At 35.7% G+C, this 24464-nt stretch overlaps 1 protein-coding gene across 4 annotated transcripts in view; it reads left to right on the top strand.

The window, feature by feature from the left end:
• The window catches only part of LOC111517492 (uncharacterized), a 297412-nt gene that overhangs the window by 163435 nt on the left and 109513 nt on the right, over positions 1–24464 (top strand). For 3 of the 4 annotated variants that reach the window (XM_074182893.1, XM_074182894.1, XM_074182897.1), the window contains one exon: positions 16205–16399. The gene's annotated coding sequence lies outside the window, so the exon portion shown is untranslated. Of the gene's footprint in view, positions 1–14438; positions 14819–16204; positions 16400–24464 lie in introns of those variants that run through there. The other variant, XM_074182896.1, reaches the window with a different exon arrangement.

The following is a 24464-nucleotide window of genomic DNA, read 5'->3' as shown; positions in this document are numbered from 1 at the left end:
GTCTGTAAATATCAAATCGAACTTGTGTTCTGAAAATTTTCGAATATTCACTGTCTAGAAATTTCAAAATGTTTGGGTACATAAAAACTCTCGCCTTCGCCAAATTAGAGATTCAATCGATTCAACCAAGCAAAGTGAAGAGTTGTCAATTAAAATGTTATATTGCACTTCATTTGTACTAGTAAGCATGAGAATTGATTAGTCAATAAGTATTGAGGAAATAAATATTGAAGAAATAAATAAAGATATAAAAATGGAATAAATATGAAAAGAACTGAATATGATTCAATGACGGTTATTGAAGTCACGAGATGATATCTGCAACAGCTTTAACAAGACAATAAGTAAAATAATGATAGTATGCTATTCAATGATTGAGGAATGGGACCATTACTGATGAAAATGAATGTGGTTTCAGTTTTCTTTCGATGGCATCTTCGTAGGGAGGGAGGTCATCACCTTCACTTCCAGGCTTGTCCTTTTCAGGACAATTGAGATATTCAGCTTAGCACCACTGATGAAGCGTTGGCGGGTCGAAACAGTGCGGTCTGGTATCGGATCTCGGGTTCATTGAAAAAAGTATTTAATTTTTTCTAACATTGTTATTCGTTGCAGTGTCGAACATGTTACAGGGCTGGTTACAAAACTGAAAGACCTTTCAAATGAGTTGATTGTTGGTTTTATTTGAAATTTTTAACATTGAGGAAAAAAGGTGGCATCAAAGCCAAATTTGACGATTTTTCTTTATTTTCTATTTACAACTTCAAATTGCTCCCATATCCACCGTATTCGCCAGATATGACTCCCAGCGACTACTGGCTGTTCGCAGAGAATGCACACCGGTAAAAAATTTCGCTTGAATAAAGAGCGGCGCTGCAATGATCGTGCGGCTCTTGATGGAGATTGCGTAGGTAAAAAAAGTCAATTTCAACAAAAAAAACGCCATTTCTTTCTTAGGTATGAGTACACTCATATAAAAACGAAATTTAAGGATATTAAAGAAGATTGTGTGATGAGTTACTTATAAACAACTACAAAAATCAAAAACAATAATAACAACAGCGAATAAACTGAACACAATATCAATTTCCGACCAATTATTATAACTAATCCGTTTCCCGTGGTACCGCCGAATCCTTCGATGCTACAGCACTAAACGCGTTGGATGAGAATATACCATCCAGCGGTTGAAGGTCCCTGGCAACTCGGGCGGATCACATGGTAAGAGAGCCTAATGGTTGTATTATTCTACTGTGGTTTAGTTATACATTGATTGCAACTGAATTGGTGGTACATTAATGGGACATTACATCTTATTGCCGCCATCCCCACGTGGAAATATGCCACAAATATGACGACTCAACCATATTGACCAAATCTCTGGGAATAGTGGAGAAAAGAGCCTAGATGAACCTTTGAGATCGGAATTGTTTTTTGGCATTAAATTTTTTTCCTCTATCTAGTTTCATGATGAGTTTTTGTTGTGCAGCATACTTGTGATACAAAATCATATAGAGATTGTACTTTGAGGTGTTTATTTTATTTTGAGTGTATTTTATTCAGTGCCACATTATTTTACTAATTTACTGTAGTTTTTATTCATACAATAAATGTTGATTTAATTCAATTTTTCAGAAGTTTTCAATGTTTATTTTATTCAGTGACTCTTTTCGTCCTAATTTATTTTAGTGTTTGATTTATACAAAAACTGTGAAACCTAAATGTTAATTTTATTACATTTGATATCTGGATCCTAATATTTTTTACCCATATTGTTTTTAATAATAATAATTGTTCTATTTTGTTGTTCTGTAATTTACCCACAAACAGGGTTTTACCATCATCAGTGGAAGTATGTGTTTATTCATCAAGGTATATTGTACTCCATATACTCCATTTTATATTCATGTATCATAATTCACTGATGAATAAATTATTATTATTATAAAAAAAATTATAGTAGTGATATAAATTTAACTTCCTTTTCAAAAATAAATATTTTATTGGAATAATCTAATAAGTTGAATTTTACTTTATCAAACAAAGCTGTTTATTTCACAAGTCAACACGTCTCTTCATATTTCCGGGTATTAATGACATCCCATTCATTCGAAAAATTGTTATACACATCGTTATAATGATTCATTTTCATTTTTATGATAATGTTCGATGCCACATTATGTTTTCGTGGGTGACAGTGTTTTGGTTTCTTGAAATAACATTTCAAATTAGATCATCGTCTGGGATTTTCTCGGCTGTTTCATTAGAAATTAACGTTCTCTTCCTTCTCTTTCACCTGCTGATATCAATCTATTCGTTCATTACCATCAAATAGGAACGTTACATATATAACACGATTCAATTTTCTTGGAAGAAACAAATTCGAAAATAGCATTTCTGATATATGAAACTGGTAATTTCATTGTCATCTAAATTAACTCATTCCATTTGAGAGAGAAATAAACACAACCACTTTGTCTTCGTTAAAATGACACGCGTAAGATAAATTTCGTTTCGCACACGAAGTAATGAGATCCAGTTCAGGAGATTCCAGAGAAAATATACAACAAAAATTCTAAACACTTTGTTGCGACATTTCTTTAGTTGCATGTACTTCAGTATTTGCATATCTAGTGAAAGTTATATAGTGTTGAAAACTGTTTTGTGACAAGTATGCGTGTCTACACATAGAGAAATGTATTCTCACAGTTATTTTTCCATTATAGTTGGACCAATTCAAAATATATTTTCGGATTCTTTTGAAGAGTGGCCCAACATTATCGGAATGTCCATTGTTATGATAATAATAATATGTCTGGGTAACTCCATTTCAAATAGGCCAATGGATGGAATCGACTCCCTTCGATTTAATTAAAAATTGGTCAGAAGTTTCCATTCATCATATAAAGATATTCTGCAAAAGAATTTTTTTTTTCAAAAGTTATGCAACTTTGAAAATTCCACTAATTTTCCTGGGTTTCAAACTTATGCTTCAAAGATCTCGAAAATTATTATAAATACTCTAATGATCTGAGCTAGGCTCAGATCATTAGAGTAGAGTTTTTTCATTCAAAAGATATACATTTTAGTAATTCTGGAAAAAACAATTTTTGTTTCTTTCGCAACAAACAGATGAAACAATGATAAATTCACTTGTTATTTCTAATTTCAAGGCACATAAATATATTTTAGAGAAAAAGAGTCCATGAAAAGATAATGAATATTTCATTTGAAATTATTTGGTAATAAGTATACATTTATATTAGTTAAGACGTGACACAATCTGCATGTTTGCTACTAGATAATTACTATGAAACTTTCCAGAGATCTCTATCATCTCTAAAATAGCTGTATTTCTAGAATTCACGAAGTTTGTTGTTTATATTGTATTAAGAAACAGTTAACTGTGTATTCTTTATTTATCAAAACTTCCACATTTTGTATACGATTCATAATATCAATCATGGAAAATAATAATTGAATAATTACTAGTGACGAATAACGAATGCTGTGAGGAGCAATCGATCGATTGTAATGGTACAGTGGTACAGTGGTTAATTTTATTTGCTATGAGCATGACACACAATTTCGTAGAGATTACAAACGAAAAAGTGTATGCTGACCTTATAATATACATGTTACTAAATCATGTAAATCATTGAGGATTATCACGTTTAAATGATATAATCGATTTATTAGTATAGTTCCGTCCATTGTACCTGAACGTGAATTATGTATTTCATGTTCGCTCTGAGTTGAAAAATCAGGGAGTAATTGAATCAGAAGCAACATATCATACTGTGAGAACTAATATCAGTGACAATGCAAATCCCACGAGAGATTCAACTTGCAATCTGTCTGAGCCAATAATACTCGCGCATTTTTGCACTACTTCCTTCTCACTTTTTATTTCGGTTGCATATTTTATTCTTGAAGAGTTATAAACATTCATGACATTTGTCTTCTCATTTATATTTAATGCTGACAGTTTCGGATGCTTCACGATTCTCGAACAACTAGCTACCATATTTGTATAACTTGTTATTCAACGCGCTCTCAAAGTAAACTGAAGAATATCACGACTAACCCCTCTAGTATGGCCTTTAAACTCCCAACAAAAAATAATGCAATATTTTCTCACTATGGAAAAAGCCAAGTCGTCCCTATTGATGGGTGCAATGTGTCTGTTGACGGTATAATTTAAAAGTATATATATTTATACCGCCTTAAAAAAACCAATGTTTTTCAATCCCCTTCAACCAAATACTTATTTCTTGGAGAATGTCTTGGTTACTACTGGACATATTTTCATACTTGTCATAATTGAGTTTTTATTTTGTTTGTTATGAATGAGATTTTTCAAAAATAAATTTTGTATATCCATTTATTCAATTCGTTGATATTAAATGATTCGAATGCAGTACGCCTATGACACTAATATATATAGATATATTGCTGTAGCCTCTCTCATTTCATATCATATTGTCTAGCTATTTCAAAGTTAATTTAGTGTAGATTATTTCAACAAAATGACAGATAGGTATTTAGTAAGTAGTCAGAAACGTTGTTTCAATTATAAGAATATTTTCGCATTGCTGCATATTTTGCTGATCTAGTAGTTGTTGAATTCTCCATACTAAATGGCGTTGATGATGTCTCCTACGCCTGACACATAGCTTGGAATAACATCAGCCGTAACATCAGCTGGTATGTAGATCGTCGTCGAAAGCATGCAAGAAAAGGATGTATTTCGTTTCGAAATTGAATGAACTGTTGAAGTCTGATGTTATATATAGAAGGACAGAGACATATCAATTACTAAAAGAATATTCGTTAGGGGAGGAATTATCAATGAAGGGTATATCAATTCATTCCATTTTCGAAATTGAAAGAAGTATACTTTCCAGTGAGACTAGTATTTCTTCTTGTCCAACTTCATACAAAAAATGTGAGAATCTTCCAAAGAAAGAAAGAAAGCAATTTATTTCAAAATAAAGTCTTCACAAAGATGTGTAGATCGTGCATAGAAGTGACTTTCAGATACAGACTGGGACAAAAAGCCCTCTCATATAATACTTTCATATAAACCAGATGGAAACCCATAACGTATTCAAGTTACGTGTACATCATTGACTGATTTTCACTGAACAGTTCGCGAAACCAAAACACGTGTTTCACTTCCTTAGGCATGTAAATACACGTGTTCAACATGAACATGTCTGAGGCGTGGTCATACACATGTTCAGTATAAACGTGTCTGGGGCGAATTCGTACACGTGTTCAGTATGAACATTTCTGAGGCGTGTCCATACACGTGTTCAGAATTAACGTGCCCGGGGCGCGTTCAAACACGTATTCACTGTGAACATATCTGAGGCGTGTCCATACACGTGTTCATTATGAACGTGTCTGGGGCGCGTTCATATACATGTTCAGTATGAACATTTCTGGGGCGCGTTCATACACGTGTTCATTATTAACGTGCCCGGGGCGAGTTCAAACATGTATTCAGTATGAACATATCTGAGGGGTGTTCATACACGTGTTCAGTATAAACGTGTCTGGGGCGCGTTCATACACATGTTCAGTATGAACATTTCTGAGGCGTGTTCATACACGTGTTCTGTGTGAACGTGTTCATACATATTCGGTATGAACATACCTGAGGCGCGTTCATACACGTGTTCAGTTTGAACATGTCTGCGACGTGTTAATACACGTGTTCAGTATGAACGTGCCTGAGGCATTGAACACACCCAAACACATCCGAGGAAGCTATTGTATAATGAAGCACGTGTTGCGGTTTTTTGAACTGTTAAGTGAAAATTCCACAATGAAATGTTACTTAAATTCAAAACTATTGTCTCTTTCTTTTCAATTCTATACGATCATCCAGATCCCACATCTCTGCTTCGATTCTGATTGTTTTGTGGATACATTTTTCCCAAGCTTTTTGGTCGACTGTTTTCAGAGCACTGTATAGGTATTTCTTTACTTCACACATCTCATGTAATATCTTCCATAATCGAGTTCTTCTATCAGGAAAAAAACTGTCTTCACGAATAACTGACAAAACTTTATTTGATGTAAGTATTTCGTTTTTTATGTAAAAAGAGTGTACTGTTCTCCTAATAGAATTTTTCACTTCTTCATCGATAACCAAACACTTTTTACAAGTGGCTACTTTCGGCTCGAAAAAGTTGTTGTTTTCCTTGAGTTCCTCGAGAATTCTAAAAATTGTCGGTCTATTGACACCCGTCATACTCGCGCATTTTTACACTACTTCCTCCTCACTTTTTATATCGGATGGATATTGTATTCCTAAATAATTTTATACATTCATAAAAATTGTTTCTTCATTTATATTCAATGTTGACAATTTCAGACGCTTCACGATTCCCGAACAACTAGGTTCCATGTTGTATATATATATATATATATATATATATATATATATATATATATATATATATATATATATATATATATACTGCTGTAGTCTCTCTCATTTCTGAACAAATTATATTCATATCAAATATTCGATTCAGATTATTCATTTACTAACTGTAGTTGACTAATGATATCTCATTTTTTAGCGAGAATTGAATAATCGAACAGAAAAACAAAGTCTTACACCTTTGAGTACCTTAATGAGCAGAAAATTACTAATACACACGACCCAGGCTGATTTTAATTAATGAGGTATTAAATTTATAACTTCATTATGAACAGACTACAGTTGATTAATTAGTTTGCACCTTTCGTCATAAGTTTTTCATGTACTTTTTAGCGTATTTCAAAAATATTCTAATCAACATATCGTTGAATATCTCTATTAACGAAAAAGCGTTAATAGAGTCATTAAAAAGACATGCTACATAAAGTTGACAGAAAAAAGGTGATTATTGATTTTGTGAATTTTCAGTGTTATCTCAAACTGGTCTTTTGAGTTTGAAAAATTTGGAATTCATAAATATTTCATTGAGAAGGTGTATTATTTCGTGATGAAGATAGAGGATTTTTATCTATCTCTACATCTCATCGAGATAATAATAATAATAATAATAATAATAATAATAATAATAATAATAATAATAGATGTACACAAGATGGAGGCTAAGATCACGTCGGCGAGACAACACGCGTCTCGTATCCAATGTGTGATGGACTACAGGGCGGCCAATAGGCCTTTCACGCCCGCAGTGCGGCGAATAGCCGCCAATTTACGACGTATCCATCACACTCTAAGCCAAGGCGTGCTGTTGACCACCAAACAGCATTGCCTTGATAGGATACGAATGCTAGTGGCTGCTAAGAAGTCACTAGTGAGGCGAGCGAGAAGTATCGCGGAAAATCTTAGGTTCCGCGAGAAACCTTCTCGCTTATTCCAAGAGCCTCCACGTGTTGTGGATAATCCGCCGACTGCTGATCAGGTGGAATCCTTCTGGAAGGATATCTATGAACACCCGCAGCCACTCAACTTAGACACTCCAGCCCTAGCGCAGTTCGAAGCTTTCAACAGAGAGCTTCGACAGCCTGAGCTCAATGAACTGCGCAACCCGATAACCCCGGATGACGTTCGAAGAGCCCTTGTTGGTTCCAAGAACTTTGCTGCTCCAGGCCCAGATGGGCTGAACACTTATTGGTGGAAAAAACTACCAAGTACCCACCGCCATCTGGCCAGAGTTTTCAACTTATGGCTGGACGGAGAGCAGCCGATTCCGGATTGGTTTGTCGAGGGGCGGACCGTTCTCATCCCCAAAAGCGGAGATTTGTCGATTCCTAAGAATTACAGACCGATAACATGCTTGAATTCGTGTTATAAGTTGTTTACAAGCATCTTATACACACGAATACTCACCGCAGTTGACCGAGTGTTCGAACGGATATATGAGCAGAGAGGGTCGAAGAGAGGAGTCGCTGGATGTAAAGAGAACCTGCTCATCGATAGATGTGTAACGCAGGACTCGATACAATATAAGCGTAACCTCTCTATGGCCTGGATCGATTACCGTAAGGCATTTGATACAATTTCGCATGAGCTCATTTTGCATTTGCTCAGATGCCTTGCGGTACCCGACAACATAGTGAGATGCATTGAACAACTGATACCACTTTGGCGAACTCGCTTCACCATAACATCTGGTCAAGCAAGAGTCCAAACAGGGTGGGTCACTTTCAGAAGGGGTGTATTTCAGGGTGATTCCCTCAGTCCACTTCTATTCTGCATCTCACTATTGCCATTATCCGTTGCGCTCAGAAACACTCGAGGGTATAACTGTGGCACCCCCGGAAACCGGAGGCACAAGGTCACCCATCTGTTTTATATGGATGATCTTAAACTTTATGCCTCTGGAGAGAAGGATCTCCATCAGTCCTTGAGGGTGGTAGAAGAGTACACGCATGCTATCGGTATGAAATTCGGGATAGACAAATGTGCAATGGTTCATCTCAAAAGAGGACGATGCGGGGACTACGGAGAGGATGTGCAGCTCGTAGATGGAAGCATCCTACACCATCTGGATGCCGGAGAGACGTATACTTACCTCGGGGTGGAACAACGCCACTCACAAGAGGTAACCGCAGTGAAAAACTCTCTCCGCGGCAAGTATCAGCACAAACTTCGACAGATCTGGTCATCGGAGCTGTCGGGGAAGAACAAAGTTGCTGCAACAAATATGCTTGCCGTTCCAATCTTACTCTACTCGTTTGGAGTAGTGAAGTGGACTCGGGAGGAGCTGTATCAACTCGACGTAAGGACCCGAAAAATGATGCATCTCTATAGGAGTTTGCATCCCAAATCGTCCGTTCCACGGTTGTACTTCCCCCGACAACAGGGAGGTCGTGGACTTTTGAGTTTGGAGTGTCTACATGACAGAATGGTACTGGATACAGCCTGTAAAGTCGTCAGGAGTTCGGATCCCCTTCTCTGCATGGTCCGTGACCATGAGAGAGCAGGAATTGGAGCATTTCTCTTTAGGGCAGCTGCTCGAGCAGCTGATGAACTCGGTATAGTTTTCGACTCTGAACGAGGTGACTACAACTCTGTCACCGAGTTGGAACCCGTTCAGCAAAAAGCTCAGATAAAAGCCGCAGAGATCACCTTACTTCTGCGGAGACACAGGGATAAGCCAATGCATGGGGTCTTCTTCAATAATATTGAAGACCTTGGCTTATCAAAGCGCCTGACGTTCGCTTTTCTCAGGTCGAGTGGGCTGAAGTCGGAAACTGAGGGGTTCATCATGGCTTGCCAGGATGGTGTCTTTAACACCTTAGTCTACCGCAGTCGCGTGATGGGTATAGAGGTTCCTGACACAAGGTGCAGGGCCTGCCGCGAGGCGCCCGAGACCCTAATGCACTTGCTATCAGCATGTCCAGCATATGCGGTCTCGGCCTATATCCATAGACATAACGCGGCCCTAAGGGTGCTATATTATCATCTACGGCACTCCTACGGTATTGACGAGACACCGGTGTTGCCCTACGCTCCGGGGGATATTGAATCCGTTGTGGGGAACGAGAAGTGCCGAATTTATTGGAACTATTCGTTCCCCACCCTCAGGCTCATACAAGCTAATAAGCCTGATGTAGTTCTTCTCGACCACCAGATCAAGACGATATTTGTCGTGGAGTTTTCAGCTCCTGGCGAGACGAATATCGTCAGAAAAGAGGAGGAAAAACGGATAAAATATCGAGATTTTCTCTTCGAACTCCGCAGACTCTATCCAGATCACTCTGTCAAGATGGTCGTTCTGATTGTTGGAGTCCTTGGTGGAATGATGTCTTCTCTACTCTCGAATCTCAAAATCATACCGGCTTGCCGCATTAAGGCAGAAATCTTAGCCGCACAGATGCAGAAGTCTGTCATTCTTGGCTCACTGCGTTTGCTCAGGGCACATGATTCTCGGACCCAATGATCACTTACCCCACGGTGTGGGGAGTGGTCATTGGTTGATTATGCTGGCGCGCCCTCCCGAATGTATCGGGGCTTCGGGGGATAGGGCCTGACCAGCGCACACTACGGTGAAAAAAAAAAAAAAAAAAAAAAAATAATAATAATCATCTTTATTGTTACCCAGCTGTAGTTACACACAAATATTTAAATAAATTAGAGAGCTAGTTGCTGACATAACAAAAGGCGAAGTTCAACTTAGTTAGCACAAGTGCTACTGAGTTGTTCTCAGTAGCACTTGTGCGGCAAATTCTTTATAGATAATCAACATTAAATAACTGAAAGATTGCAGGATTTGTTTGGGGCCTGAGCCACAAGATTTTCCACAAATCCTTCACTGTCCATAGACAGTCTAGAATTGTATGAAACATTTTTCAAGTGAACATTGCCGGTGATTTTTTCATCCAGGATAAAACCTGATTATTTGACACATAACTATTGAATCTAATCATGTGATACTAGGAACTATCAAAAACACTTGAAAAATATGAAATGTTGATAGAAGTGTTAGGAATCACACGTTAAAAGTCGTCGTTAGTCCTCAGCTCGCACATGTTTCGACTTCTGAGGGTTGTCGTTCGAAGGGGTGCGATAACTGGTTAACGGAAAAACACATTTTAAACGTAAGTGTGAATGTCACAAAGTTCCATAAAGTGAATAGGAATAATATTGACAAAATTCAGAATAAATTCTGCATCAATTTCTCACCTCTTTCATGTAATAATTACATGAATGGATGTTTCAGGATCGCAAGAACAAAACTGGTTCCTGTAATAATTATAATGATGAATTCCTATCGGCTTGTCGCATAAAAATAAAATAACAGAATCCTGATTTGAAATTGCATGCTATAAACACTTGAGATGGTGAAGAAGATATTCATTTTATTGCGCTATATGGTCGAGCTATTGATTCAAAATTGCAGGCCGTAACAGCGGGCAAACGGTTTTTCAAACGAGCTCCCAACTCCCCGTTCAATGTTCTTAGAAAATTAGGCAATTTCTTGAAATTTGTTGGACAGCAATAGTCTGCGCTACTGTGAAATGTAGAAAATAAATGCATATCACAAGATGGTTATCTGGTAAATTCTATAATAACTTTTCACTGTGTTCAATAATTGCATTTTTTTATTTCGATTTTCGATTGTCAATTTGAACCAATAACTGTCAGAAACCAAGCTATAGTATAAATTGGAACATAAATCTCTCAAATTTTTTGTGTCTCCAAAATTTGAAATCAACCATTAGGATAAAGATGTGTTTTAGGGATTTCAAATCAACTTCTAATCCTGAAGAGAAAATTTCATTAAATAAAAACACATCCAGCAAAAAACTGTGAATGAAAACAGAAAAATATCAAAGATCAAAGGGTTTAATAACCAAGATAAAAAATTAGAATTGAAACTCTCTACGGTTTTACCAATTTCATTTGTAACATTACTGCAGTTTCGTCCTGTAAAGACATTTTCAAACTTACACATCAAACTGAAAATGATTGATTACATTAACCCTTATATAACACCACTGTAGGTAACAATGAAGGTACTTAGCTTAATTGAGTACCTGAAATTTGTTTTTTACTTGTGACAATCTTGATGCGCTGATTTGAAAGCTGGTTAGTAAACTAGATCGATTCGATCATTCAACAGGTTGCACCCGCAATGTTTATGCTTATGAATTTTCAAGTATTCCAAATAATTGAGTTTGTAACCCTTCTTTGTATAGTGCAAAATTTCCGTATCGTTTAGATTCGGGAACTAATGGTTTCATCCCAAGAAATGGTTTGAAAACGCCGAATCCTATTTACCTAGTCTGAAGGACCTTTCATGTTCAGCATACCGTTTTGAGAAATTTTAAGCTTATAAACTTCAGATTTCTCCAACTTGTCCACTTTATCTTTGGCATTGAAAAGGCATTTGGATAACCTGGTATGTGGTCTGAATGCCACTTCCACATTGTTTTTTCTGAAAAAACAAATTTATTTTGGAGTCAGCTGTAGTTACCAACTACAGCTAGGTCTACCGTTTTCCTACTCGCGAAGGAAACTTGCCCTAAGTATTAGCCTCATAGGTTTTGAATTATCGTCAAAAACAAAAATATTTGAGAATATCCACGTCTGCACGATGTTTTTCTGCCATTTTAAAAAAATTCAATTTTTCGAGTATTTGTTTTCTCAAAATCCTTTTTGATTAGTTGATTCATGGACTGTGTTATTTTTATGCGTTTGAGTTGAATCATTGACTGAAAAATAATTTTTATCGACAAAATGTCAAAATTTTCTCCACAAGTATGTAATGGCATTTCCTTTCAAAACTCACTTGCTCAATACGATTTTCATGATAATATTTTTTTCGATATGTTTTCAAATATTCAATATTGTGCTACCAGACTTTGGATGTTCGGGTAAAAACATAAATTAAAGAATATACTCGTAGTTGATCAATATTATAATGGTTTTCAACTTCAACAATTTCAAATGGCGGACCATACCCTTCTCGAGCAAACGTTTCATATTCATAAATAGTTAACAGAATTCACAATTTTTGACTTATGAGCTCATTCCACCCATTCCAACTATATTCATGGCTTATAATACGAGTTTATTTTATACTAGCTTTTACCCGCGACTTCGCTTGCATTTATGCCATCAAATAAGTGCCAGCACAATAGAAATGAATTAAAATGAGAACTATATTTTAATGCTTGGCTGGGATTATCAATTTTTAAAAATTATTGCCTAACCTAACCAAACCTAACCTAACTTAACCTAACCTAACCTTACCTAACCTGACCTAACCTAACCTAACCTTACCTAACCTAACATAACCCAACCTGAACTAACCTAACCTAACCAACAAAGTAGATACATTTTGAGATTTTTTTGACAAACAATTTTTTTTATCTTACATGGAAAATTATTATTTTTTATATAAGAGTATCCTATGTTACTTCTAATACCTCCAAGAATACGTGTACAAAATTTCATGATGATCGGTTCAGTAGTTTTCGCGTGAAACCGTAACAAACAAACTTACATTCGCATTTATAATATTAGTAGGAAAGTAGGGATACGGATGAGTAGATGTGATACGCCACACGTAAGTGGCGTACGTAATATATTACTCACAAACGGGAGCAGAGTGTGTGCTCTTTCTCAGACATCATAATGATTCATCCACCAGAAAATAACTGAAAAAAAGCAACAAGAAAACAAAAAAATATTCTATGGGTTGGAGATAGTGACCTAACAAAACATATAACTTCCTTGATAGATAGAGAATGATCTGATTCCAGATTATTTCCTAACATTCCAGCTCATTCTTAACTGTTCTAGTACTATCTAAATGGCGAAATTTCCACCCCTCATAACGTCAAAAGGCTCCTTTCACGTAAAAACAGAAAGCTCTTTCATGGCTGGGATAATCTGGAATGTTTCAGAATGGTCCAGATAATTCCAGGAAGCTCCAAGCAGTGCTGAAAAGTAGTGAACCGCTTTCGAATCTTCTCGAATTCTGGACTAATCTAAAACTTTCGAGAGGTCCAAACTGCCAGCTCTTATGTCTCAAAAAGCACGTCCTTCAGAAAAAACGTGAACCTTCTTTAAGGACGAACTGATGTGAAACTATGAAAAAATATAGGAGTAAATGTTCTGCTACCCGTGCGGAAACGGGTCATGTTGCTTGTAACTGTATACCGAAAAACAACTCATACGGGCTGGTATCTGAACCACGAATCCAACCATCATCAATCGACTAACAAAGGAATTATAAAGACTCTAGTAGACCGTGCTTTTGGGCTCTGTAATACGAAGGAAGGTCTCTAGAAACAACTAGGGATCATCAAAAATGATCTTCAATGGAATGGTTACTCCAAAATGATGGTGGAACTGACTCTGACTGAAAGACAGCAAAAGCCTTGCATGGAAGAGAAGCCGTCACAACCAGTACTTGCACTTCCCTACAACAGAGATTTGTCGGAAAAGATAAAAAGAATTGGGTCCAAGAATTGCATTTACCGGATACCCTGCAAGTGCGTAAAATCCGATATAGGTGAATCTAAGAGGCCACTGAAAGTCTGCATTGACGAGCACAAGAAAAACACATATCGAGGAGAAACCAGCAAATCGGGAATAGCGGAGCATGTGTAGACTCATCAACATAACATCGAGTGATCCCAAGCTGAGATCATCCACAAGAAGGAACAATGGTACAGGAGGAAATTCATCACTATTCAAAATGTCAAAAAAGTAGGATGACTACTTGGAATATGTGGAACCAATGAGGATTTAGCGAAATCATTCATTAACTGTTCAAATCATGCGATCTCATACTGTAAATGATGTGCATGACATTAATTGGTTCAATCATTGTGACATTGGTTCAATCACTGTGACATTACACGGTGTTTTGAAGATACAGTAAAAATATCTACCTTTGAATTCTATTTAGGGTTGATTTTACCCTAATAAAATGGAAATGAGAATGCTCAGAACTTTTAGATGGGACGAAATATAAATATGTGGTACTGGTCCGTTATCCTAGTTCGACTGGACTAAGTTAGTAAAAAGCCGGTATTTAGAAATAATACGTTCAGATGTCAATTGGCAATTGATTACCAGTCCATTAGATTTTTATGCCAAGTCCACATGTAATGTTACTGATTTATTCATAATTTGTTCTCGCTCAAAATTATTGCTCTTAAATGGTAACCCGTCCTGGTAAAAAAGATAAACTACTAGTTAATGGATTCTTTCAGTCTGTGAGGTCGGCGATAGTTATTTCACATTGAGATGGTATGCTGGTACTAGATTCCAGAGGAGAAACGGAAAGTATCCTTCTGATTGGATTCGTGTTGAGTCAGGAATTCAGTAAGTCTTTTTCAATGTGAAAAGCTGCATTTCAGTGCATGTTCAGGCAGCTTTTTTTTATCCAATCCAATTTACCGAAATCTTCCATTGAAAAACTCACATTTTTAATGACACTACATTGAAAAAAGAACATGATATATTATGAATCAAATGTACAAATGGCGTATGATAAAGACGTTACTGGATTTTTTTTGAACATTCGGTATTGTTTTCAGGATTGTTGAATGTTGAGGAACCATTGATGCTGTATGATTTGATTCCAATCTTAAATCTACTACGACAAAGCGATAGTCAAAGCAATAGTATTTGAATAACCTCATTAAAAATGTTACTGTTTCAAAATCACTACCTTAATTTTTAGTAAACCCCCAGTGGATTTTATAATGGAGTCTATAAGTTTATAAAATTCCACATAGTTCATAGTTTACTTAAGATTTAACAAAAAAATTTTTTTCGTATTACTATTTATTATGTTGAATTAGACAACAAGGAAATCATTGTGACAAAATCCTTTCTTTCAATATCATTTATTTTTCCTTGTGAATAAATCAAATTTTGTACATTGGTCACGGAGGTTAGAACTGACAATCTTCGTTACAATTTTTCTTTACCTTCTATTATTGTTAAAAAAATAACTGTCTTTCTTTATATTTGACCGACGCTCTCTTTCCCATAACTTTCATCAATTAGCGATTCGCAAATTGATTTACTCCTTTCTTCTTTCTTTATACCCACTCCCGTCTCCACTGTTGAAAAGCTGGTAGGGCATTTGAGGAGTTAATAAAAATAGTCAAGACGTTTCAAATCTGGAGAATGAGAAGGCTATTTGATTTCATTGTGTCTACTGATCCCCTTATCAGGAAAACTTGATTCAGTTAGGATTTTACATTCAACGCAAAATTTAAACTACGAATATCAAATTTTTATATTTATTTTTTTTCAGGATTGTCATTATCTGCGAAAAGTAATCCCAACTTCTGTACTGCAAAAAGTTTGCAAGAAACTGAAGTAACTTGCACGTGCGCTTTTGGAAATATTGTCTGATAATTTGATAATTTAAAATATCTTCCAAAATATACAAATGCATTTTGAAATTTTTGAATTGAATTTTATTCGAAGAATATACATGAGTGGATAGATGAATAATTGAAAACCCTTTCAGATGAATATCTCACGCATTCCTTTTTTCATTATGAAGGGGGTTCTGTCACTCAAGGTGAATAGAATGAAGGAGTATAAAAGTATGTTATGAGAAATTATTATTGAAGTTGTTTCTCAGGTTTTTTTTCAAATTATTGACCATTATAGAAATAGATATTTAAGTACATTTAGAAACGATAGCAAAATTTAATATGTTGTATTTTAGTGGTATATATTTTGTTCTAGGGGTCTTCATGACATTGCGGTAGAACTCTCCGAATTTTGAAGTTTTACAGTGGACCTTTCCCTGGCATACATTTGAGAATGAGAGACATTAATGGTTTCTTTATTTTTTTGAAGTATTTTCACTGTGGGCGAAATTCAAGAGGATATTGTAGGCGCTACTTCCATAAACGTCATCAGCTGGATCCAGAAGCACAGGTCAGTTCAATTATTTCCAGATTAAGAAATAAGCAATGGAACTTTTTTTCTAATTGAAAAAATTTGCAATTCGATATAGCAATCATACAATTAACTGTATCAATTAGTTTTAAAATTAAAAGTCAACACTTTACATCAATTCCGTTCACAGTTTCCAATACCTCGTCTAGAACAATTTTCGTCAGATATATCTAATGTTCACATTAGTATGTTAATGAATAAATTCGAATTTGAATAAAAATAAATCCCATCGTGGGAATTTAAATAAGGCTCTTCATGTGTGTCATCTTGAAAAATAGTCGTCTTGTCATTCCTTTATGTTCTGATGAAAAAGACCAATATTTACTTTACAAACATGCCAGTAATCTACAGCTACTTGCTTATAAACATTTTTATTTAGAAAGTTGATTTCGATATATCGTGTGAAGTGCGCTGGTGTCCAGTAGAAAATCGGGCTTTTTTGTTATTTTAATTGGTAATTAGTTTTATCGTTACCTAATCGGAAAAAACAGTTTGAGTTATTTCATTTAAATGACTAGTCAAAAGCCGACACCCAGCTTTCTGTATTCCGGAGTTCGTTGTCAAATCTATTCTGTGACACGCCAATATGTTTCAGGTATCTCATAGTCGAGTGAAGAAAAAATTGTACAAAATTGTACAAAAAAAGTACAAACATTCCGCTATGATATTCTGTTAACATGTGAGAAAAATTTCAAGATAGTTATTTACCTAACAAATAACTGAGGAAAGCGGCAAAATGGACTGAGAAAAACAGTTTATCATTCCGTCAAAGGATCTGATGATCCCAGGAGGCATTTTTTTGATGTCAATGACATAGAATAGAACAGAATAGAATTTATTCCTGAAATGTATACATAAATAATATTCGCATACGTCAATGGGATAAATAGTATATAAATTAAAATCAATGTAACACAATACAGTCAAATAAATACATAAATATTATTGTTTAAAAATATTTATCTATTATTAGACACGCAAAAAATTTGTTGATGAGTCGAAATGATTAAAATATTCTACGAATGTGTAAAACGCATTCTGTGAAAGAATATTTTAAATTTTCACTTTGAAGGAGTTCATACTCATGTCTACAGTCTGAAACTCATACGGTAACACGTTAAAAATTTCAAAGATATATATAAATAAGAGTTTTGCGATTTACCTAATCTATATTTGGGTAGCCTTACATTTGTTTTGGCCCTGGTATCATGGTAGTATATGTCCTCCTGCTTAGTCAAAGACATTCATATATGAAGCAAGATTGCAGAGTTAATATACGGAGATTTTTTAAAAGAGGTTCCTGTGCCATAATTCTTACAACTTTTTTCATAGTTTGAATATTATATCTAGAAGACATGATGAACCCCAAACTATTAGTCCATATGTCATTATGCTGTGAAAAATGGCGAAATAAGCTATTCTTAAATAATCCGTTGTTATTATGTTGCTAAGTTGTCTTATCATGTATACAGTGTGTAGTACAATAAAGTGACGTATTCCTGAGACAATTTTAAGAAAAAAGTCTATATGAACTTGTGTCCGAAAATGCTTCGTTTCGGAGATACGGGGTGTTGAAATTGAATATTTTTGTTCGCTTTTTGAAAGTAACTCTTGCAAAAAATGAGTTATTTGCACAAAATTCGGTACCCGGGGTTTTTTTGACATGGGAAATCATAATTTCGTATTAACTTTCATGTAATATCTAGAGGGCGCTACGTACGCTGTCATTATTTATTTCAAGTTGCCCTAACTTTTTTGACAGTGAACTTTTGGTACTTTTCATGAAGAAACCTAATTCTCACACCTTTTCCAAGTAAATGAAAGTACATTTCCTCAACAACGCTGGAGGTGATCGTTTTCGAAATATTTACAATTTTCTATATCGATGCATATTACTTAGCTCCTAGAGCGCTAAGTGAAGTTGCTGATAACATTATAAAAACTAAATATGTGGTGGATCTCGTCAAAATAAACAACTTTTTCCTATAATATGTTTGATGAAAATAACTAAAATTGCAAAAAACTTATGACAAAATGTCATGTTAAAAATTTGAACAATCTGTATTTGGAAAACGAATCATTCTTCGTTAAACATTTTATAGGAAAAAGTTGTTCATTTTGACGAGATCCACCACATACTTAGTTTTTGTAATGTTCTCAGCAACTTCACTCTCTCACTAAGTAATATGCATCGATATAGAAAATTGTAAATATCTCGAAAACGATCACCTCCAGCGTTGTTGAGGAAATGTACTTTTTTTACTTGGAAAAGGTGTGGGAATTAGGTTTTTTCATGAAAAGAATCAAAAGTTACCTGTCAAAAAAGTTACGGCAATTTGAAATAAATAATGACAGCGTACGCAGCGCTCTCTAGATGTTACATTAATATTAATACTAAATTATGATTTCCCACGTCAAAAAAACCTCCGGTACCGAATTTGGTGCAAATAACTTATGTTTTGCAAGAGTTATTTTCAAAAAGCGAACAAAAAAATTCAATTTCAACCCCGTATCTCCGAAACGAAGCATTTTCGGACACAAGTTCACATAGACTTTTTTTCTTAAAATTGTCTCAGGAATACGTCACTTGGATATTTTAACGTACTTCTGTTACACCCTGTATACACGTGGATAGTCGATTTGATAATTTGTGAATAAGCGAAAAGAAATTCAGAGAAGCTTGACTGGTTCATTATTTTTTATATTACTCTTAGTTGAGAAATCTAGCGTTTGGGTTTTATCATCATTTGTAGTGAGATAATTGCTTCTAGTCCAGTTTGCTGAAAAGGTTTCAGATGCATTAGCGTTAGAAAGTAGATTGTGAGGCGTAGTGTCACTCAACAAGAAAGTTGCATCATCAGCGTACATTATAGGAGACACATTCATTACGTTCAAAGTCACAGACTGCGTTGTTCATTAGCCTCGTAGTATGGGTAGCCTCGTAGCATCACGGGTATTCGCAATCCATCAGCAATGTAACGTTGCAAAATCATCCCAACTTCAACAAAATGAATTCCCTCGAGACAAGTATCTGGTCGATGACCTAATTGTTCATTAATCATATCGAAGAAATTCTCAAAATAATCCCCTATAATCACATTTTCAACAATTTCTTCATCAGAATAATCCAGCGGTTTCAAAATAAAAAATCTCAGTGTTTTCGTATACAACTTGAATCGACCATCACCTTACTTTAATGGAGTTGATTCCTAGACACATTTAATGGGATATATTGTTACTGTTCCTAATATTAATTGATAGCCGAGTCTTTTGCAATGAGCAGCGAACTTACTCAGATTATAAATGAGCCAACCAAGATTCCTGACCGTGATGGAGAATATGCAAGTGTTCTGTATCTAAACCTAAAAAACAATCCAGAAATTTACAGTCACCAAAAGGTCTCCATAAGGATCTTCTGACCACTAACTCATTTCAGTGTTGAGAGAATTACCGATAAACGTTGGGGAACAAGCTAAGCCGCGCAAAGTTTGGCATTAAAGATCAGCTAAATGACAGGATCTTCAAGACAATTTCCGAAATATCTCCTGGTGCCTGAGGGGGCTGATGTCTGTCAACCCCAGCAAAACTGTGATAATCCTCTTCACCAGAAGGAGAAAATTGGACAATCTAACGCCACTTTTCCTCAATGGTGAGGTTATTCCATTTGGAACGAAGGTGAAATATCTTGGCATTGTCCTTGATAAAGAACTCACCTGGAACGCTGACTTGACTGAGAAAGCCACACACACAAAGCCAGACTGTCCCTATGGACATGTCGAAAAAATTGACGTTTATGTCCCAAACAAATCCATTGGATACATGTGATGATTGTCAGATCATTCTAGATCTACCTCCTTTCCACATTTTTCTGGAGAGAGAGGCTAGATGGACTACATACAGACTTGTGCATATTACCAATCGCACAAATCAATTCAATGCAGAGTGCAACAGACTCTTGGTTGACACTGAAGGTCTCAGTATTCTGGAAATGACCTCTAACTATATGCCTCCAACTGTAGAGTAGAGAGGACTGGATCCTTCTGGAGAAGGAAATTTAAAAGCAAATAGTTGTTGGTTCACAAATGAATCAAAAACACCTTCCGGTTCATTCTAGATCTACCTCCTTTCCACATTTTTCTGGAGAGAGAGGCTAGATGGACTACATACAGACTTGTGCATATTACCAATCGCAGAAATCAATTCAATGCAGAGTGCAACAGACTCTTGGTTGACACTGGAATTATCAGTATTCTGGAAATGACCTCTAACTCTATGCCTCCAGCTGTTGAGTAGAGAGGACTGGATCCTTCTGGAGAAGGAAATTTAAGAGCAGATAGTTGTTGGTTCACAGATGAATCAAAAACACCTTCCGGTTCTGGTGCGGGTGTTTTCAGTCGCAGACCCAGGAAAGAGATATCAACCTGTCTAGGAACCTATGCGACTGTATTTCAGGCGGTAATTTACGCTATTGAATTGTATGCAGAGAAATTGGAAGCATCCAACCTCATACACAAGTCAATAAAAATATTCTCGGACAGTCAAGCGGCGTTAGAAGCTCTTTGCTCCTACCGAGCAATGTCTTAATTTGTAGAAAATTGCCAAAAACGACTCTTCTGAATAGGAAGACTTAACAGATTGTCTCTGGTCTGGATTCCTGGCCATACTGGGCTGGAAGGCAATGAGGCTGCTGACCCCCTTGCAAAGGAGGGTGCTGTAAGCAGCTGGATCGGACCAGAACCTGTCACTGAACACCTGAATGGCAAAAAGATTTATGGACGTCTGGCAAAATCTTCCAGGATTGACTCCCACCAAGGCGTTTATTCGCCCTTCCAAGCTTGATATCAAACAGTGTTGGACTACAGTAGGAATGAACTTACAAGTCACTGTCATTTGAATTATCATATGCAGAGACTCGGACTGTCGGAAGACAGTGTGTGTCGCCTCTGTTTGGAAAATGATGGAACAGCAGAGCATATACTTTGTGGCTGCCCCGCTGCGAACCGAATCAGGTCTTTAGGGTTCGGCAGAGCAGTACTCTTACCATCTGACCTGAAAGACCACTCACCATAAAAACTAATTGAATAGACTCACTCACTTTGGACCTAACCTAACTTAACCTAAGGAATGACCGATTTTTTTATAATATGCGGCTGGATATAGACATTTATTTTTGGTGGAGTGTAGAGACATAATTTAGCAATTTCTTTAACCGTATCAGTACTTGGCATTTCAAAAATTTTACTTCAAATTACATATATGTACACACCACAGGCGTTGAAACATAAGGGACCAGTATGACACTGTAACAATAAATTCCGTCAGTCGATTGTAGTTAAATCTGATTGGCCAGCGTGTCAGTAGACTTGTTTATTTTATCCAATAGATGCAAAGGTGCGTGGTGATCATGGTTTGTACACGCATCCATCATTTTTTTGGGTTGGATGGATATAGTTTATACATATCAGGTCTATGAAACCAATTATGTACTCTCGTACGTAATAATTACTGGTGGTAGAAAATTGGTGAGAGATTAGATATCAGAACAGGTTATAACAATATAAAACAGTTAATTGTTCCAGCAATTGATTTAATTTAATGAAAATATTGGTAGTTCCAGATGTATGTAAAAATAGAAGAATAGTCGCAAAAGTTTGTTCTAACTATATCCATCCTACAAACAAAGTAACCCAAACAAACATGAATGCATGGTCACGCATTTTAATAGATTCATTCCACGCCAATTCTATCTATCAAAAATCACCTTGTGTATTTTGTGTTAGTAAGTCAAGAATATGAATTATGTTTACAGTATTTTATTTTTCTTTACATTCATAACTGTCTTCAACTTGCATGATATTCCATTATTACAATACTCAATCCTCTCTTGAAATAAGTGAAACACTTCGAAATGGCGCCAATACCTGTCAATGCAAGATAATAATTGATCCGAAGGAATGTAATAAATTCGCTATAGAAACCTTGGAATTTAATTGCAACAACCATTAAAACAGACACTGGACAGAAATGCCTTGTTTGTGGATATTTTTATCAAAGAATTGATTTGAAATATATCGTAATGAACCCCAGTATATACTATAAGAAACGTGAAGAAAAGAATGCAAGGTATCCAGTTACAAATTTCATAACAAAATACAGCATAATTCACAAGACATTCCACTATGCGGTGAATTAGAATTTCGAATATTCATACCCCACATTGAGCAACGCGGTCCTACATAAAATCACATTTGACTGTGTAGTCGACAGCAATGATTTGAAATATAAAATTGTATAAATATCACTAATGAAAAAGAAATATTGAAAACCATCCAAAATAGTAAAAGTTGATTCGTAACTTTCAGATAAATTTTTTGACATTTGACTTATCATGACATAATCAAAATCATTCATCCTACGCACGTTGATGGTGACCAAGACAATATATTATTATATTTTCCACATATAGTCAGTGGGCATACTTGAAGATTGGCTATAAATTAAATCATCTGAAAGATCAATTCGTTCATGCTTGTCTAAACTGCCTACAGCGTAGGTTAATGGACTGACACATATCAGAAAACAACCACTTTCCTGGCTAATACCAGGCTGATCCGACAGGAGTTGGGACAGGCCTGAACGAATTGATCTTTCAGATGATTTATAGCCAGTCTTCAAGTATGCCCAGTGACTATATGTGAAAAGTGTTTTTTCCTTATTCGAAAAAATGGGTAAATTTCGGATATGCTCGTTCACAGGCAGATGGGGCAATGAAAAACCTGTTGTTTGTTGTCCGCTTCAGCCTAGTCCGAGGAATGATACTCTGAAGGAATTTCTATTTCAATTTTCGGAAGTCATCAACTTTATGTTGATGATATACACTACCTTGCACTAACAAGTGGCCAAACAGCCCGAAACCGGTCTGCAAGTATGTTCCAATAATTGAAAATCTACTGCGGCATCAACTTTAACTTCGACCGCAGCTAATATTTCAATTACCGAAAACATGTTGAAACAAAACGACCTACCAGGAATTGCTTCACAAAATTGTTCAAGTATAACTGTTAATTACTATTTTAAATAAAATATAAAAATGAGATAATGATATACAAGTATTATTATATATGTATTTTAATTTTCAGTACTTGAAAATAATGCAACCATATTAGTAACTGATCCTCAAATTTCAATTCACCGATCTAAAGATCTGATAATTTTGCTATCCATCCTATACGTTGGCTTCTGCGGAAACTGAATTGCTGGCGCCCTTGAAAAAAGTCATCAATCATGCGAATCGATAAACTATACAACAATGGGTAGTAGCAGAGAATGTGGATTTTTTAAACTTATTCTATTCTCTCTTATTTGCAATTGTTAATTGAAATGGTAATGGTACCACTCATTAATCATTGTTACTTTTCAACTTCTCTCCTTGGCAATTTTATTTGCATTTGGCGCTGTTTAGAAATGAATTCCAGCAATGAATCGTGCGATCCAACTTCTTGCATGTCTTCTGAACGCAGTAGGATGTGGAACATTTATTTGAATATATTTCTGATATTCTTATATGGAATGAACTAGTTTCCAACTCGAATGAACATTGTACCAATGTCACCTTATTCTTGAAATGTTATTTCTAGAAAAAAATGGAGTTCAACATTTCTAACTTTCTAGCACTATTTACTATACTGAATCAGCGACGTGTATGATATTGTTGGAACGTACCTTATATAATGACTAGATTTTTGCAGAATATGCCGTAAATAATGGAATTGAACAATAATAACAATGATTCATTTGCGCTGAGAAATGTTCACAAATATTTCCTCTAGAAAATACAAATACAAGCATCAGATGCTAGTATGTGGTGAAAAACTCAGGTCTAAATATAAAACCTGAAATATAAAATATATTTAGCATATATTGCCCCTTGGACACCGATTTGAATATATCATAAAATTACTACTTCATGTTACAAAATGAGTTGAATCTACTCATGTCATCAATGACAGTACGTTCACTTAATTGAATAGTTATAGGAGAGATT

This window comes from Leptinotarsa decemlineata, unplaced genomic scaffold, assembly GCF_025532065.1.
Source record: "Leptinotarsa decemlineata unplaced genomic scaffold, Ldec_3_MD MMD2_tig00026330_RagTag_RagTag, whole genome shotgun sequence".
In the NCBI taxonomy this organism is placed as follows: Eukaryota; Metazoa; Arthropoda; class Insecta; order Coleoptera; family Chrysomelidae; genus Leptinotarsa; species Leptinotarsa decemlineata.
The sequence above is the reverse complement of the archived record's forward strand: the minus strand, read 5'-3'. Positions and strand labels throughout refer to the sequence as shown.